Source organism: Centropristis striata, chromosome 13 (genome assembly GCF_030273125.1).
Source record: "Centropristis striata isolate RG_2023a ecotype Rhode Island chromosome 13, C.striata_1.0, whole genome shotgun sequence".
Taxonomy (NCBI): Eukaryota; Metazoa; Chordata; class Actinopteri; order Perciformes; family Serranidae; genus Centropristis; species Centropristis striata.
Window position 1 is genome coordinate 5,182,674 of NC_081529.1, and position 19,714 is coordinate 5,202,387.

Genomic DNA, 19,714 nt, shown 5'->3' on the forward strand with positions numbered 1-19,714 from the left:
CTGTTTCTTTAGTATCTTGTAAAAACCCACAAATAAACATGCAATTATAAAACACACACAGACTGGATTTTTCTTTTCACCTCAGTCATGCATGTGCAAGTGCATACCAATGCAATATGTTATTGTGTGATGCATGCCAGAAAGTGTGTGTGTGTGTGTGTGTGTGTGCAGAAACAATATGGTCAACAGTCTGTTTTTGTTTGTGTTTGCATGTGTTTATCTTTATATTGTGGTCTGTGTCCAGCGGTCGCACTGCGATAGAAATGCTTCATTTTCCAAGAACCCGAAAGTGAAAGTAACAGACGTAACTATAAATAAAGGCGTAACTGAGCCTTTTCGAATCCTGATTGGCTAGATTTTCTTCATGATGCCTTCAAGGGCCGTCGGAAAAGTAAATAATCAGTCGATTTTTTAATTTTCAAGCTTATTTGGTCAGGCTTGTTAATAAAATTGTATTAGATATACAAAACTTAAATGAAGGGGAGACACTACAGGTGCATAGGGTAATGTTTTTAACGTATAGATGTCACTATGAAACATCCCCAGTTTGTTATTTACATTAGGACATTTTTTCCTTAAATGTCATGTTTAAATATGCTAATTTTCATATATTTCAAAGACATAAATCTGGATAAAGCAAATTTCAAAGTTACTATTTTGTTTTGTTGATGAATTACACTCAAAATTTATTCTAGAAGTACATTGGGATATCTCTTTTCATCAGAAAATACTGTCAAAAGTCATAAAAAATAAATGTTCTTTAACAAAATTTTCTATAAATCAGGGTACGAATGAGATATAGACAAACCCCTCTATTAAAACCTTCAGAATATAGTTAGGAATAAAACTGGTTAATTTGGTGATTGTAACTGTAGCTGAAGTTGAGATTTATGGCTCGGAGCATGAGAAAAAACACATTTTGGGAATACGGCCTGAAAAGATTTCATACATTCTTAATGGAAATTACTATTCAAAGACAAAATATTTAATCTAATTCATAACAACAACAATATAGAAAGTGTAAAATACATAATACTGTGCAGGAGCATGGGCGCTTTGTAACGATGACAAGCTTAGACTACGTTTACAGTACTACACGTTACAATAGAACGCTAACTTTTAGTGAATTTAGGATAAATCAAATGGATTAAATATAGTAAAATATACACCTAGATGTTTGTTTTGGATGATTTCATTACACTTTTATGAAGGATATAGCCCAAAACCTCAAAATTGACCGGTGCAAGAAAAAAAAAAAGTTTCTGGCTGAAGTAGAAAAGCTTTAAAAAACATACACAGACGACCTACTTAATAATAAAGTATTTAAAGAAACTATAAAGTTGCTACTGTATTGTAAAGCCCATTTTGCTCCTATATTTTCTTCTAGATCTCTATCATTTCTTCCTGGAATCACAAACTTAAAGAGCAAACCGTAGTTAGTCATACATTGAAAATGACTCAAAGGGAAGAACTACTGGACATGTTTATATGAAATCACTGCTTTCCCTGGAATAGTGTTGACATTGAGGTAGTTTTGGGGGATTCATCACGTCTGTTCAAAGTGAAAGTCCAATGAACATGGTAGAATTTCAGGTTCCTTCCTTGAAACCCTCATTCAGCAGAAACACTCAAGAGAAAGCAAATCAGTAGCGATGGTTATTGGAGCGTAGGCTATGTGTCACATGCCCGCATGTGCTTCCACACCGCTGAGTGCTATAATCCCTGCTGTAGTTTATTTAATGGTGTGCCTTCATCATCTGCTCTGCTCTTATCTCCACTTTGTGTGAATAGGCTCATGTCCAACATTAAATTATTTATTTCTCCACAGGTGGTGGATACCTCATATCTGTAAAAAAAGATCCATTGTTTCAGGCTTTCTTTCTCTTTTGCTCCATTGTTTTGTATTTGTGACACAGTCTTAGCTGTTTTCTTTTTAATTCAAAGTGAGACAGGTATGCAATGAGTCAGCAAGCAGTCCTGGTCATTTGCATATTCCTTGCTGTTGTCAAAGTGGCGTCAATACAAAACAATTGCAGCACACACTCTGGCTCTGATTCATTCTCTCTCCGGTTTTGATCAGGAATTCCTCCACACACTTCCAAGTGTAACAAGGCCATGCGAGTACATGAAACAGAGCTAAAGTGCTTCTGCTGTGTGAGGAAGTGATCACACCCACAGTTGCTGTCTTTATTCAAAACTATTGTTAATATGTTTCTTTTTGGTTAATTCAGGTTGTCTTGAGGATATAAGTAACTTGCATGCATCTTCCTTTCTGGCTTAAAAACGATCTTCCTGTGTGGTGGGAATGTTTACGGTGTTTATGTAACCTCCTGTTAACTCAACTCAGAATGGCTGAGAGGGTTCATAAATAGTACTCTTTGTGCAGAAGATAGACAGAAGAGAGATAAAATATTGTTTGTTGTCAATTTTGTGTGTTGTGTGAATTCCACACACACACACACACACACACACACATAAATATATATATGTGTGTGTGTGTGTGTGTGTGTGTGTGTGTGTGTGTGTGTGTGTGTGTGTGTGTGTGTGTGTGTGTATGTGTGTGTATGTGTATATATATATGTATATATAATCATGTAGATGATTGTTTAGTAGCCTACTGTGTAGTAACAGTTGAAAAAGTTTGCTAAAAGTAACAATATGTTCAAATAGCTAGCATTTAATATATCAGATAAAGGGTTAGCTATAAGTAAGGAATAAACAGTGCTAATTGTTAGCTTTAAGTAACAGAAATGGATTAGAAAGCTAAAACTACTGTTCAAGGATACATGGTTAAACAAATGGATAAACTGTTGAAACAGTTAACAACAAGTAACAGCTAAATAGCTTAGCTAACATTAAATGTATCTGAAAATTTGTTGAAATAGCTAAATATAACTATAGCTAAAACCTGCTGAAATAGTTAGCTAAATGTAACAGATAAACCCCTGAAATATCTCGCATTAAACATGCTTGATAAATAGTTAGCTAGAAGCAGCGGATGAGTAGGATCAATGGTAGTAAAAGTAATGGATAAATGGTTTAAATGAGGGAGTAGTATATATGTATGGAGACTGTATCCCAAATTGGACACCGTTCGTTACTGTATCCCAAATTGGACACATCTGCAGTGCCGCTCTTTCCGCTGTTGTCAAGGTCATTTCGAATAAGATCACCACCACCAGCGCTGGCATAATTGATTCATACATATTTAACAACCTATGTGTGAAATTTCATTTATGTACATGGAGATTTACATGTCTAATTACAATACGAAAGTAAATCTGATGTTTTACAGAGAGGAGATCCAAGTGTCCGATGTGGGATACAGTTAGCGCATGGCTTATTCACCGGCGTTAGCGTCCTTTTGACGACTCTGGTAAACCCCAGCCTAACGTACACGGTTAAAACGATATACAGTCTGAAAGATAAGAAGATAGACTTTAGTTTCACGCATTTAATTAATTACATAATAACATAACATGATCGTTTATATTGGTAGTTAATGTGAAACTTTGATAGAATCTTAGCTGAACGGTGTCCGATTCGGGATTCAGTTACGCTAACTGACCAAGCAGACCTAAACATTCAATTTTGGGAGAAAATGTAATGTTTAAAACTATTGCTATTGAATAGAAATGAGCACATTTTCAAAATGTGTTGTCAATGAAGGGGTACATCTGACTGAGTGGTTTTTAAGACAACAAAGGTAGTGAACCACTGTTCTATCCTGCCTGAAGGATGTTTACCAGATACACCAGGAAGAACTTCTACCACTTCTTTATACAGTCTATGGCCACTATGTATCCTAAATGACTCCAGTGACTACATGCCTTCATATTCTCAGTACTATGATTATACTACACTACTTACTACTTATAATAATAGTAACTAACTAATACTGTTGCTATAATTATTTCACTCATTCTGCTACTACTGCTATTTCTACATGAATGATGCAGCATCAGTGTATTGGCTCCGCCTCCGCTCAGGACCATCAAAACGACTGATTTACAGGAATGCATACACGTGCACATACACGTGCACACACACGCGCGCGCACTCACACACACACACAAACACACAAACACACACACACACACACACACACACACACACACACACACAGTTACAGTTTTACCGTAATAGTCCTAATCGTAATTCTAATCTTTCCACTAAAGACGGTCTCAGTCATAAGTTCGCTAAACACACTCACAAACCCACATACAATAAAAACACCCACATGCACACACTCAGACACACACGCCAACACACCACAGCTTTGTGGTCGCCCCCTTTCGCATTGACTCAGTTTTGTGAAGTCATGTGACCTTCTATCAGCTTGGTAATATCTGGTACATGTGTGTTATTTACCCAATAACCCAGAAAGCCATGTCAGTATGTGTGTGTTAGTGCATCTGTACCTTGAAGTCTACATACCTGACCTATTAAAAGAAACACACATGCACATATTTGCACATATGCACATGTTTTCTGCGTAACCTTTTTTTTCAATTTCAAAGAAATGAAAAGGTGAAATAAAAGTGAAGCCAGTGTCATTAAACAGAAAAAGGAAACGGCTCCTGATGTCACTTAAACAATGACTCTTTAAGGTAGTCGAATATTTGTTTGTCCAAGCTATAAACTGTGTGCGTACGAGCTTGTTTGGGTGCGTGAAGCCATTAAAAGAGGGAAATGGTACTTCTCTTTGATAATTTAGTATTTCAGAAGAAGAGGATCTATGTAAACCATTTACAGTAAGTAGAAACAAAGACCCACAAACACACACACAAACAGAAACCATTTTATATTAAAATGTTTAGACTTTTATGAAAGCTCTTTCACATGTCTTTTAGAATAACATTTCACAATTGAGACAAGTTTCTTGACAATCGAAGAGCGTGTGTTGACAGAAAAGTCATGGATCATTACGCACCGAAAATCTGTTTGCACGAGATTAGACTCTTGATTGGTTAATAGTGCACTGCCTGGTGTATTACTCAACACAAAAATATCATGATGGGGTAGGGCTAAAATAATAAAAATAAGAAGAAGATAATAAAGTTCTTTGTTATTAGAGCTCTATTTCAGGCTGGGAAATATTCACAACAGGTCACAACTAGGAAAAAAACAAAAGTGTAAACAATAAGAGTAAGGTAAGAATAAGGTCCTGGTTCTGATCGTGCTGGCTCAGGTCAAACTGTCATACTTATACAGACCAGAGCCTTCGTAAGAGTTATTAAGGGCGTATTATGAGACAATGGGCACCTGGCACAGACATGTAAAAGGCCTCCTACATAGGAGCAAGACACACATACTTTACAGTTGTTTAGCCCACTGGTCAGAATGTTTGAGGGGTCGGGGCGAAAAATCATTTTTAAAAAACGGCCCCTGTGACATGCAGTCTGGCACCAGTGTACAAAAAGGCACTTGTGCTATATTTTCTGTTACTTTTAATCAAAGGTATCTGCTTCACTAAAAGGCCCCAGTATGACCTCCTGATCATGTAACAGCCGGTTTAAACCAGAAATAACGTACTGTAGGATCTGGGATTTCTCAGATATTAGAGGCGTTTGGGGGCAGAATATAAACAGTATAAGTTGTATCCTTTTAAGGTTAAAAGTCGCGTTCACGAAAAACGTGCTCCATATGTTGGAGGTGTGGGATGTTACAATTGTGGTTTACAGAATTGTTTAAAAATGCCCAGACACAGACAGAAAAGAGAGTGAACTCAGGGCTTTTATTGGAGAGGGACACCTTTTATTTAGCAGCCTTTAAGATTGGACAAAGTTCTCCTCCGCTGTACCTAGTCAGTGTATTCGGATGTCTGATAATAAAGAAAAAACTAAAAGGAACATCTACGTGCTCTTTGATTCATTTTCTCACTCAAGAAAGGTACTAATTCCACTACACACTTTATCATGTTTTATCTACTGCTGGGATGTCAAAGAAGACACTTTTGCCTTGTTTTCCAACATTAGGGCCTACCCTGAATCCACCAGTAGTTAAGGCAATTTTTTGCTGTTGTTTTGTCCTTTTTTGTGGTTATTTTGTGATTCTCTAGTGTTGTTTTGTGTATCTTTGTAGTCTTTTGTGTCTCTTTATACTTCTTTTGTTTTTCTGTAGTTTTTTTCATGCCTCTGTGGTCATTTCATGTCTCGTCCTGGTTGTGTCTCTTTGAATGAGGTTTCTTCAGGTGAGAGCAGGGCTCTGACACTTTTGGCGCCAGTAATTAGTTTATGTTATTAGTCACACCTGTGCTTTTCTTTGTTTGACAAGCCAAAATGTCTGCTTCAAAGGTGAGCTACAAAATACCTTTTATTCCTATCATGCCCTGCATAGAGTGGTTAAAGTCGGGCTATGATTCAACTTAAAGAAATAGTAAGACATTTTGGGAATACAATTTATTAGTTTTCTGGCTGAGAGTTAGGTGAAAAGTTGATGTTTGCATGCTATATGAAGCTATGGCTAACAAACAGAAACAGCTAGCATGGCTTTGTCTGCAGATAACAACATGCAACTACAAATCAAATCTAAATGAAACTGGTACCTCTAAAGTCCTGTTATTAGCATGTCGTTTGTTTCATCCGTACAAAAACTGAATGTATAATGGGAGAATATGTGCTGGACTACTTTTGATTCGGACCAGCGGAGACCTTTAAGAGGTTAAGGCCAAGAAAAAGTAATGCACCAACCCCCCATATGTGTAGTTTTAATGCTTCCCTTTTTCATTGCGTCATGTTTCAATAACTCAACAACAAATCTGACCCCAAGCTATTTTTGTAATTCTCATTAAAGGTAGTGTGTGTCAATTGATGAATTTACCAGAGAACCGAGGGGCTTTTTTAGTCATAGAAACCAGCTCAGCATTGGTCATGGGATTACGTAATGGCTATGTGTATTTTCAAAATGTGCAGGTGCATCCGATTTTTATCTTACAATTGTGCATGTTTTCAGTTTCATTTTGAATTAGACTCGCAGCTGTTGTTGATTAACCCAGTATGGAATCTGTTTTAACAAATTTCTTAAAGCAGATTGCATATGTATGTATAACATCATTGATTATAGGAATTATTCATGTGTGGTTTTGTTGCAGTGCTGTTCAGTGTACAAAAGCTCTATATCTATTATACTATATTATACAAAGAGGTTAAAAAAAAAAAAAGTAATTTACAGTCCATCTTTCCAATGATACTGTTTGAAAAAGTTTGAACATCACAGACAAAGTGTTTGAGATTGGGTGTTTCTTGAAAGCACACTCCAATGTGCGTGACGCCTACTCCCATGCAGTGGAGTCTGGGTGGAGGAAAGTAAATGATTGCCACTAATAACTGCAGTCTCCCAATTCCATCCAGTTTGGGTGGAGCTTCTGTGAAATTATCAGACTGGTTTTGCTTTGTTCCTGAAAAAAGAGCACCTTGTGGGCTGAGAATGTGGAAAAACAGGCCCAGGCATTATAGACATATCATAAAAAACTGGTTAAAAAACAACAAAGAAACAGCCAGGTTGAAATAATGCAAAATGCATCATCAGACAAGACGGATTATTGCTTCTGACAACTTTTGATGACTGTCTCAACATGTCAGTATGACAAATGGCTCAAGGATGAAACAGTTTAATGTAGCACCATGAATGCAACAAACATGTAGCTCTGTCTCCCTCTAGTGGCAGGTGAGAATTTAGACACATTTTATATTTTATTATGTGGAATAAATATATTAAATTGGAATAATTAAATTGTATTTTGTATTTGTATTGCATACTAAAAAACTACCCAAAACAGATGTTTAAGAAAAAAACAATCTTTAACCTTTAAAAGTTTTATCCTTTTTTTGTGTTTGTTTCTGAAAATTTCGAAGAAACTTTAAATAATTTAAGAAATACAACAAGCTAAAGGATAGAAGATAGGATAGAAACCTTAGAAAATAGCTAAAGTTGAAAGTTAGAACACATTTACAAATTTGACAACAGAAGATTGGAAAACTTTGTCTGGTTTCATGAGTCTTGATGTCTGCTGTGATATTCACATGGTAGCAGGGCCGGCTCTAGGCGACATAGGCCGTCGCCTAGAGCGCCATCTGCTGGAGGGGCGCCAACAGTCACCCTCGAGGGAGAAAAAAAACAATAATAATTTTCGATGCCCATTGTCGCCCTCCCTTCATATTCTGTCTTGAAAATAATAAATATTAACAAAATAAAGAAACAGGGAAACAATGACATTTTGTCACTTGTGGTGCTGAGTCACGTGATATGTGGTCATTGGCTTGCCCCCCCTTTAGACGGTCAGATCACTGAGGTTACGTCAAGTGACAGACAGGTTATGTTTTGATATATCCTGCAAGCTAGCTAGGTTGAAATAAAGCAATGCTAGCTTAACACAGTTAAGCACATTTTTTGTGGGGTTTGCACTTTCATTGTCTCTCTTGTCTCTAACTTTGTTAGCGGTCTCCAGCTGTGCTTTTTTTGCAAATTTACTTGTAAGTTAATAATTATATAGACAGACAGTTGTATTATATAGCCTGGTTGGCACCATGGGCAAACAAAAACGGGAGTTTCACCCTCTGTGAAGCAGCGAGTGGAGCTGTTCAACACGAATGGATCTCGCCTAGGGCACCAAATGGGCTAGAGCCGGCCCTGGATGGTTGGGTCCATCCAACAGTTTGAAAGCATGGATCCATCCTGCGTTGTATCAACTATTCAGGCTGGTGGTGGTGTGGATATTTTCTGGGCACACTTTGGGCCACTTAGTACCAACTGAGCATCATTTAAACGCCACAGCCTACCTGAGTATTGTTACTGACCATGTCCATCCCTTTATGATCACAGTTAACCACCTTCTGATCCAGCAGGATAACGTCATGTCACAAAGCTCAAATTGTCTTGTAAAGGTCTCTCAGGTTCATAGATTGGAAGCTCAAGAGTGTAAACACAACCCGGAGAAAAGACTGGTCTCAATGCAAGCCTTTTATTAAGTCACAGGTAAAGATATGCAGCGCTGGACTGATATCGCTCTGACAAGATCCCAGTCAGAATGAGCCCGATTTCTGTAATAATTCACATTTTCATCCTCTACAGAAGTTAGACTTACACGCAAACCGAATCCTATTAGCCAGTTACTTATAACATGGACAGGCCAACAGCTGTCCAAGTCTCATTCTAAGGTTGTGATATACAATGTGTGTGTGCGCTGTTACAGGCGCCTATCTAGCCTAAACGAGATAACATATTGTCAGAACACAGTGCCCTGTCTTGTGCCTCTCTGTGAAAAAATACATAGCTACAATGAAGAAAAACCCACTGGCCATCTGTTTTATAATAATTCTTCAAGTATAATATAACAATCTCAAACTGGTTTCTTGACCATGACCGTGAGTTCACTGTTACTCCGCTGGCCTCCAGCAGATCTCAGTCCAATAGATCACATTTGGGATGTGCAATAGGAGATTTGCATCATTGACCTGCAGCAACTGATGCTATCATATCAATATAGACCAGAATCTGTGAGGAATGTTTCCAGCACCTTGTTGAAGCTTTGCCACAGAGAATCAAGACCACTCTGAAGTCAGGAGGGGCCCCAACTTGCCACTAATAAAATAAGGTAATTATAAAGTGCTTAATGAGCTACACCTTGTTGCCACTAGAGTGCACCGTTTTGTCATTTTGGATCAATTTCTATGCTTCAGAAGAGAGAGAAAAGAGTGAGACAGATGAGAGAGAAAGAGAGAGGTCATAATAAGGTGCTGTGTGGGTGTGTTTTGCTAGATGAGGGATGGAGATCGCCACCAGGCTGGAAGTAGAAAGTCTCTCACTATTTTCTCTCCTTCTCTCTCTCTTTATTTCCCTCCATCGACATCTCTCTCTCTTCTCTCTCTCCAATGAAATCCAGTCTTTCATACAGTATATAAATAGCCATACTGTACACGGTGTATTAAGTGTTTTTTTTTCATTGCTCATATGATGTTTAAAGATCAAGGAAGTGTAGCAATTATTGGTAGTGCACATGTTTATTCTTGAGTGGGCAGGGGGCACAGTGGAAAATTTGCTCTCTGTTACATTCACCAAATAAGCAGCTCATGTGTAACTATAACAATGTGGTTGCGTGCAGTGAAATACCTTGAAATGTCTTACCTATGTCTTTCAGCTTGATAACGTCAGTCCCTCGTAGCGTGAAAAGGTCAACCCGAAGTGATCCCCTGTGGGAAGCCACTGTGGTTGTGCCTGTGCTGAGGTCAGCTGGATGTGAAGAGGCTAATCTGAACTTCAATGTATGTTATTTTCTCCTGATAAAGCTCCTCTCCGACAGGTGAAACCAAGCAGCTGGCACAAGTCCACCCGCATCGAAGGATGTTGTTTACACCCTCCCCGGGCCAACAGTGGGAGTTAGCAGCAACAACAACCGCAGTGTGAGGGGGATTGGCTGTTCCAATGTGGGAGAAAGAGGGAAAAATGCAAGAATAAAATGTGAGATGTCCTCGAGCGAATCACTGTCTTGTGTGCTTCTAGCAGGTTTGCCTACACAGGTGTGCTGAGACATTAAGGTGCATGCACAATCACAAACAGCCCATCAATTATTGTTGATTTAATTTTATTTTATATCTAGAGCTCGTCATGGTCCCTTAGGACTTTAATACCTACATGTTTAACTGTGTTATGTGTTGTTATACTTATATTTTGGATTTTTTCTTTTAATATCTGTGTCGATAACATCTAACATATCTCATGCCTGTGTAAATGTTTTTATTTTTAACAAGAAGATAAAAGGAAGAAAGAAGGGTGTGAGTTCATTTAATGTGAATGCACATTATTATAATACAATTTTTGTAACCTAACTGGCATTTAGAAACTGTAATGTATAACCAACATGACCTTACTATTAATACAGAATAGGTTTTTGGCAAATGGATCTCCGAACAATATGGCAATTCTAATAAAGTGAAATTAGAGATTTTCAACTGGCTCTGTGTCACTGCGTGGAGGTATGGATAGTACATGCTCACAGTTATGGGGCGGCTGTGGCTCAGCTGGTAGAGTGGTCACCCACTAATCGGAAGGTTGGTGGTTCAATCGCTCACCGTGGCAACCCACATGTCGATGTATCCTTGGGCAAGATACTGAACACCAAATTGCTCCTGATGCTGCGTTCATCGGTGTATGAATGAATTCCCAATGGTGGCAGGTGGCACCGTTTAGGGTAGCATGAGTTTTTTTGTGGTGAATGAGCGCTGTCTGTAGTGTAAAACGATTTGAGTGGTCGCAAAGAGACTAGAAAAGCGCTATATAAGTGTATAAGTATAAGTATATATACATATTGTAAGCGTCTTGGGTTATGTTTTGGAAAGACATTTTAACAATGTCATATAATGACATTATGTAATTAAAATAAGTCAACGCTGAGTCATTTGTTGCACATGGAACACAAACACAAGTCTCCTGAATAAAGCTTTTGTTTGTTTGTTGTCCGTCTTTATCATAGACTGTATAAAATATGCGCCATTGCCTGACCCCCGTCATAATTACTACGGCCACTAGAGGTTGACACCTAACAACAAACATAAATATATATATGAGCTGCTTGCACAGATGATTTTTAAGGCCGTTTATTGGGAGAAGATGGTCTGGTATAAAGATCCTAAAGGACCAATACAGTCATTTAACTATATGGACTTCTTTGATTGAATCTAAAATAAAGCCATACAGTAATCCGCACCTCATTTCTATATTGTCTCCTGATTATTTGAAGGTTTAATATTTCAAGCAATACACAGTACATCCGGTTTGGCAACAAAATGACCCACCTCACATTCATCAGTGAATATCTGAAACAGATGGATTCTACCCTCATGAAGACAACTGTTATGTAAGCAAAGGTCTTATGATGACTCATGACTTAAACAGCAAGCCAAATGTGCTTAACTTTAATTTCCAGCAGTCCTTTTATAATGGACTACTGCAGATATGATGTTTGATGTTTTTTTAAACCTGATTTTGTTTCAGAATGTAATTTAATTTGACTTTAGATTGAGTCAAAATGAACAATGAACTTGTCTTTAGCAGATTTCTATTCAACAGTTCAGTATTAACCATTTCTATAAAAGAATAATGGTGTTACACTTTTATTAAAAGCCATTTAATATGATGGATTGACTACACTTGGATGTACTGTTATGCCTTTGGGTGTGTATGCACATGTTTGTTTGTGTGTGTGTGTGTGTGTGTGTGTGTGTGTGTGTGTGTGTGTGTGTGTGTGTGTGTGGCCAACCCTCATAATGTACCTTGTTTGACAAGAAACAGTGTGAGATTTGAGTCTTGTGCTGACCTGTTTGTGCTGCTCAGACAGAGTAAACAAGATTTCTTGCAGTTTCTTTGACCTCATTAGTAATGAAGCCGTCACCTTTGCCAATAAATCTAAACTGGAGTGTTGTAAAGAACCACAGCTGCCTTTCCTGTAAGCCACTGAGTCTGAAACTATGAATGGGTGTAATAAATATTACCTCTAAATTAAGCTGCAGTGCCAAATATGTTGTTGTGACAGATGGGGTCAGCATATTGGTTTCATTTATGAAGATATGCTATATGAATAAGAATTCTGCAAAAAAAAAACACACAATAAATTGCCTGAATTAGACAATATACCTTATCCGGTATTTTAATTAGAGGTTCAACATGATTCTATGGCTTTTAAAACACTGTGGAACAGTCAGTTTACAACAGTTTTGAACACTTGACCATCACCTAACCGTGGTTAATATTGTGAAATGGAAGTTTAGTGAACAAAACTTCTATGATGTGAACATATCCAAGCAATGGTTACAATAAAATACCTATAAGTCAATTAAATAACTTGTAATGTTGACTTTTCGTTGTACACAACACTTGGGTGAAAGTCCTTTGCCCATCAAAAAAAGGCTCTGTCATCATTAATAATCCTTAAACTCAGTTCCGGAGCTCTAACTCTGAGCATCTAATATTGCTGCTTGCCAATAACATGCAGAAAAAAAGTGAAATTATTTTATGCATGTTATTCATGTGCCATTTGATGATGCCAGACTGGGCGGTTCACTTAATCTGGTGGATTTTTGCAGGCAAATGAACGGGTACCTAACAATCTGCAAATACTACCCACACTGCAATTGTTTCTCTGAAAACAGTCTCCAAAATTTACATTTACTAAACTTAAATTTCAGCATTCAAGGACATAATGCTAGTTTCTTATGTGGCTATTCTCTGCTATAAACTTCCTGTTGCAATCACACTCTGAGAAAGAGCGAGAGATGTGTGTGTGTGTGTGTGTGTGTGTGTGTGTGTGTGGTGTGTGTGTGTGTGTGTGTGTGTGTGTGTGTGGGTGTGTGTGTGTGTGTGTGTGTGTGAGAGAGAGAGAGAGACAGAGAGAGAGAGAGACTGTAAAGAATCAATTCCAGTAGAACCTTTATAATTTTTAAACAGATCACCATTTATTGGAACACACACCATCCACCCCTATGCTGCCTGTGCTGCTCGAGGTGTCAAACAGTAAAGGCAACACGCATGCAGACACAATCACACGGCTTCAAACATGTTATGTACAATAAACACGTTTGTGCAAACCACACACAGACACACACAGCCGGAGAAAGAGAGAGAGAGAAGTGCAGATATGCAAATGGCGTGTGAAAGCAGAAGAATGAGCTCTCTGTGGTTTCAGATCAATGATGTTTGAGCCTTATTTAACAGCTCTTAAAATGACAGCGAGAGGGTGAGGGGAGCAGAAAGAGAAAAAACACACAGAGAAGAGATTAGAGGGGGAGATAGAGAGAGAGACACACAGAAAGTCATTAGAGACACACAAAAGTTACATAAGTGAGGTAATTGTGCCTGTAAGTGTGGGTTTACCACATACTGTACTTACCTTTGGCTAAACTTACCTGTGCGTGTGTGTGTGTGTGTGTGTGTGTGGGCTATGCAGTACAGCAGGACTTATCCCTCTGGAGTCCGACTGCTATTGGCCACAAGCGTGTGTGGGAGTAGGTAGACAACATGTGTTTATATGTGTGTGTAAGGGTTATAGCTTCAAAGCGCCGTAGCTGTGATCATGATTGGCCGTGTGTGTGTGTGTGTGTGTGTGTGTTTGCATGTGTGGAAGGGTGGAGTGTGTGCGTTTTTTTCTTTCTTTTTAACCAGAAAGCGATGCAGAGATGAAAGCATTATGTTTTACATGAAGGTAAAAATATCAAAGAACTGAGTCAAGACAAGCGATCAAACCTCAATACAATAATGTGCCGCCTAAAGCAGCATAGTTAGTGTGTGTGCATGCACTTGTGTGACTGTTTTTGTGCGTCAGAGCGCGTTCTGTGCTGTAGTCACTAGATGACGAAGGAAACAACAGGTTTATGTAACGACTCCCTCCCTTGGTGGAAGAAAAAGATGACAAAAAAGGACCATGGGATTGGAGAGGAAATACGCTCAGAGAGAGGTGGAAGACGGAGGATGAGGAGGCAGAAAATGAGGATGTAATAGTGAGATACAGAGATCGAAATCAGCAGGCGCAGAGACAGAGAAGGCAGGGGTGCTCTCTACATGACTGAAAGAAAGGAAGAGTAAAAAAAACAGAAAGCAAGAGATGGAAAGTTAAAGAAAAACAGAAACTTGCAACCTGCATTCATTTTACATTATCACTGATCAGATTGTAAATAATTAAAATTACTTTCTTCTTTAGAACTGTTTTCCCTTAAACACCATCTACTTGAGTTTCAGTGAGCTGATATTTCCCAGAATGCTTTTCAAAAAACCTCAGAAAACAGGGTCCACACTCACAGACTAAAAAATAAGAGCATTCACGTCAAAATATCAAGCACATGTGCACTTTCTGCAAGGTCACATTTGCGCAGACTTTGCCTGAGAGAATTACCCACAATTCATAGTGTTAATGTGGGTAGTGTGTTTAGTAGCAGCCCTGCGCTAATCACACTAACACCTGATTTGGTGTGAATGCAGCCTAAGGCAACAGCCGGGATGACGTTCATATCAGGCGAGAGTAAAAAAACATAAAACAAAAAGTCCCAAACCCACTATTGTGCACAATGAATTTTGGGCATCCTCAAGGTAATATGGCACAAAGTCCCCACAGATGTTCTATATCTATGCTCGTTCCTATTTTTACCATTTCAAGGCCCTGCAGTTTCTTCGCTGTGAGGGTTCAGGGTTTATGGGGGATTTGGGCCATAAAGTTGTTTCTCTTGGCAGACGTTTTGACTTATCAAAAATAGTTGTGACTGATAATTGTCTTCCGGTGGAATCCATTTGGGGAAGTGAAAGTGATGGCACACTAGTCAAACTAGTGTATAGGTATAGGTATAGCTGCGGTTTAACCAAGCTTTCACGAACACAACTGGTTGTGTTGCAAACAGTGTTGTTGACATATTTGCCTGTGTACAATGCATGTTTCTGGAGGTTTTCACTAGAGGACAGATGCACACCTGAGAGGTCGGTATGTATAGAAATACAGAGGAAGAAGAATTTGCAGCATATACATTACAAACATGGAAAACATTCCAGGAGGTTAATATCAAAGATACTCTGATTAGGGTTGAAAATGTGACAGTGAATATTCTAGCTGATATTTAAGGCCCTTAAATCAAAGACGTTGTGAAAATGGTGAGTACTGCTCCAACATTGCCCCTTCCATTAATGTGTTTTTTGCACCTTTCAAACACATAGTGTTAGTTTCTGGTGACATGCACAACCAACACTCTAATCAGAGGCAGGACATGCCAGGCAGCCATCAAAAGGTGCGTTTCCATTAGGTACTTTTCCCTCTCGAAAGCTGCTATAGGTGTGGCTTGGGAAAGGGATCCGCCCAAGATCCGCCCAACTTGACAGGTTAGCGGCTCAGGTAGCAGCTCAGAAAGTACCTGTCTCGGGTAGATACTTTCTGAGCTGCTAGTAACTAGTCAATGCTGATTGGATACGGTTGAGGCGTCGATTTCGCGCATGTGTGATTAATTTGAGGATTGGTGCAAGCTGGACGCTGAGGGGTTACCATCTCCTGAGACCGCTGCAGGAGGACTGGCCCACTAGTGAGGTTTGGGACATCGCTACTCATTAAGAAGAGTAGGAACGGGGCATCCATAGAGGCATTGTCCTCGTAAGCGGGTTCGAATCTGACTCGGAGCCCTTTCTCACATGTCTCCCCTCTGTCTCCCCTTTCACTCTGTCTCTATCAATAAAGCCCAAAAATGGCCAAAAAATGTCTTTAAAAAAAAAAAGAAGAGTAGGAACGAGTCTCCAAATGTCTCCAATATCACCAGAAAGTCGCTAGATTTTTCGGTAGTTGCTTTTTTGAAAAAGAGTCACTAGAGGGGTATGAATAGTAAATATATATAAATATAGCGACAAAGACACTAAGTTGGCAACACTGCTTGCTGCGTCAGTCTGTTGTCACATTCGAATTTAGTTAGTTAGGCCGAGGGGAACTAACTAGTGGGCTGAGCCAAAACACTCAGCCGCTTTCCAAAAGTACTCAAAAAGTACTCAGTGGAAACACGCGTAATGAGACAGAATGTCATACTCTGAAGACAGCAGCCACTGAAAGGGAAAACTATTGTTGCCGCAATATGCAACCAAGGACTGAAACGTGAACAAAATGTCTAAAAAAATTGATTTAAGCATGTCAAATGATAATTTTTGTATTCTATGTCTACCAGAGAGGCAAGCTAGCTGTTAGCAAGCTAATGTTAGCTAGGTGTTAGCAAGCTAAGGAACTTGCAAACATAATACTGCATTGCTTTCAGGTTTATTTTCACATTTCACCCTAACACAAGTTATATCTTGTCAAAATATTAGAACTGTAGTTAGCCTATATATCAATTCCCCACAGTTTTTCCATTGTTGATGTCTCATGTTTGTATCCAAATTTGTCCTTTAAAAACTTGTTTTTTTGGTTCATCAGCTTGTAGACAGTTAATAATGGGTTTTTCTTTACTTTATTAGTGCATTTCCCCACACAGCAGCCTTTAGGCATTTTTCTGTTGTTTGCTAGCATACAGAATTGACAAAGAGACTCCTTCTGTCAATAAAAAGTCAATGGAGAGCTATGGATTGTTTTCTCCTCTGGTGGGAGCAGGGCTAAATAACATTCTGTCTCTATGCGCAGGAGACTGTGCAGTTAACAGCAAGTTTATCTTCACCCTAATGCTAAACATAATTCAACTTTTTACTTGCATTCTGGTCAATATGCCTTTTTTACAGAAGACATTTGAACTTGTGGCAGCAGGAAAAGCACAGGTGTGAATAATGAAATTAATGACGGCTGAATTCCATTTAGCTGCTTTGAGTTCAGGGTCCTGGCATTGTGCATGTCACTTTCACTGGACTGCACAAATACAACAGAGCCATAGTTTGTGTTATGAGAGTATGCTTTCCTGATAACTCTGTATAAGTGCTGTGAGAAAGGCTTATTAAGGGTAATGTTACTTGTGAAGTGAGTTTTTCTCACACCAGTTTTTATAGCAAACAATGCATAGATAAGCAGGCCATGTCGTTATTATTGTTATTATGTACACCTGTGTTTACAGAGTGAATCTGCTCACTGTGAGACAGGGCTACTTGTATCTGTGCCTTTTCCACAGTGGACTTCTCACTATATTGTTGCTGGAGGTCGTCTCAAAATGGTGAGTGTAAGACATGCTAAAAAAAGCATTAAAAGATATTTAGCATAAATGTTAAAGATATAGATTTTCTTGTAAAGATTCAATAGCAGCAGGTCGAAAGAAAACTGGTGAATTTGTCCAGTAAGCCATAAAAAAATGGAAATGTTACTTGCAACCCCAATAGATTTATAGGCAAGCTAGCATTTTGTGTATGTCCAAATACCTTGGTTTTAGACCTAATTAGCAAATGTGAGCATGCTTAAATGCTAAACTTAGATGGTTAACATCATACATGCTAAACATCAGCATGTTAGCAGTAGCATTGTCATTGTGTACATGTAAGCATGTTGACAATGGCTTTAAAGGTTAGCTCAAAGCCCAAACAGCCTGACGGAGCTGCTAGCATGACTGTAGACTATTAGGCTTGTCAAAAGAAAGCTTTTTAAGAGTGATTTGATGTGATATTGTTAATGATAACACATTTTGGTAGCAGGATATGAAAGGGGAAATGTCAGCTGCAACTACAATAGATAAATAATGAAAAGTGACATATTATGCTCATTTTCAGGTTCATGTTTAAATGCTTTAATTTTCAAAAAACAAATTTTTCTGTCTGTTTTTTGTGTCTGTCTGACTATACCTGGGATCACCATAGACTGTATATGGACGACGCATCTCCACCATCTTTAACTATTTTTTTACTTGCCCATGTGTAATACACTAACATGGAGGGGTGGAATTTATGACATATACTGCAGCCAGCTTCACTTATGTCAGACAGTGCATTTTTTATATACAATGGTATTCCCACTTGTCTTGCTCAGTTTTAGCGCCTGTCTCTTTAAGCCCCACTCCTTAAAAAGCCCAGTCTGCTCTGATACTTCATTGTTTCCAGGTCTCTCTACGTCCCTCCGCTGTCATTGCAGCTGGGGAAGGACTGTAACAGCACTGTAGCTGAACTCTACCAAAATACAGTTTAGCTGTGACATCACAATTTACAGAAGACCTGAGAGCTTATTTAAAGGCACCATTTCTGAATGTGGGCTGTGTGCATGTCGCAGTGGATTTAGAGCTGCTTTATGATAGAAATCTCACTTTTTACAATATGGGACTTTTAAGAGTGATTTAATGTGATTTTGGTGATAACACCAGTGACATACCTGCTCTCATTCACATCTAATCGGGCATCCTAGCTGGCACGTTGGCATAGCCTTCGCCCTAGTTCAGTAGCCCAGGGGACTAGTTACATCACGTCCTGCGTATTGATGAAATTGAAAGAGATCAGCAGCTTATGTTGTGAAACGACGGGTCACTGTGTCACAGTCTATACATACACACAGGCCCATTCAGGTACTGGCAGGGTATGCTTACGTCACTGCCAGTGTCTCTTGATGCCTGGTACCATTGCAAATTAAGCCGATTTCATCATTTCACAGACTGCTGGTCGTCGAGACGGCCGATTATGTAACAATGCATCTAATGTTAGAGGTTGTATAAGCAAGGCAATTAGATCTGAACTGGAAGCTTAAATCTACAGTAAATATGGTATTGATGAGACCAGGATGATCTGCACACCCTGGTATCTGTTCTGCAGCTAAATCAATCTCATCTAGGTCATTCTCTGCCAGCTGACTGCCACGATATAAGTGTGTGCACAGCATGGACCAGTTAGGATGATGGTTGTCACTGTCTTGAAATTAGATTATGTGGCCTTAAAACACTTGGAAGATCAATACTACGACTGTATCAGTTGTTAAAATATCTTGTTTTTCACTGTTAATGTATGTATGTGAAGGATATGTAGGCATTGCCACAGCAGTGATGTCCTGCTTCACACCCACAGTAACAATCCCCTGTCCCTGCATCACTGTTATCACACCTCCCATATTCATCTCTCTACATTTACTATACTGAGAGGTGCAGGTGGTTAAATAGGTTTCTTGGCTTTTTCTATGAAGCATCATATTCACAGATCAAATGACTCAGGAAGTCATATAATTTAATACCTTAAATGCATCTTGGAAAACTTAGTGACATGAAATTCATCCAACAATCGCAGATGATGATCCTCCAAAATCCCTTTGAAAGCAAAA

At 38.8% G+C, this 19,714-nt stretch overlaps 1 long non-coding RNA gene across 1 annotated transcript; it reads left to right on the forward strand.

The window, feature by feature from the left end:
- The first annotated feature begins 6,240 nt into the window (after positions 1-6,240).
- On the forward strand, positions 6,241-10,288 carry LOC131983195 (uncharacterized). The gene is made up of 3 exons (XR_009395458.1): positions 6,241-6,296; positions 9,488-9,595; positions 10,139-10,288. It is a non-coding gene; the product is annotated as an uncharacterized LOC131983195 (long non-coding RNA).
- The last annotated feature ends 9,426 nt before the right edge of the window (positions 10,289-19,714 follow it).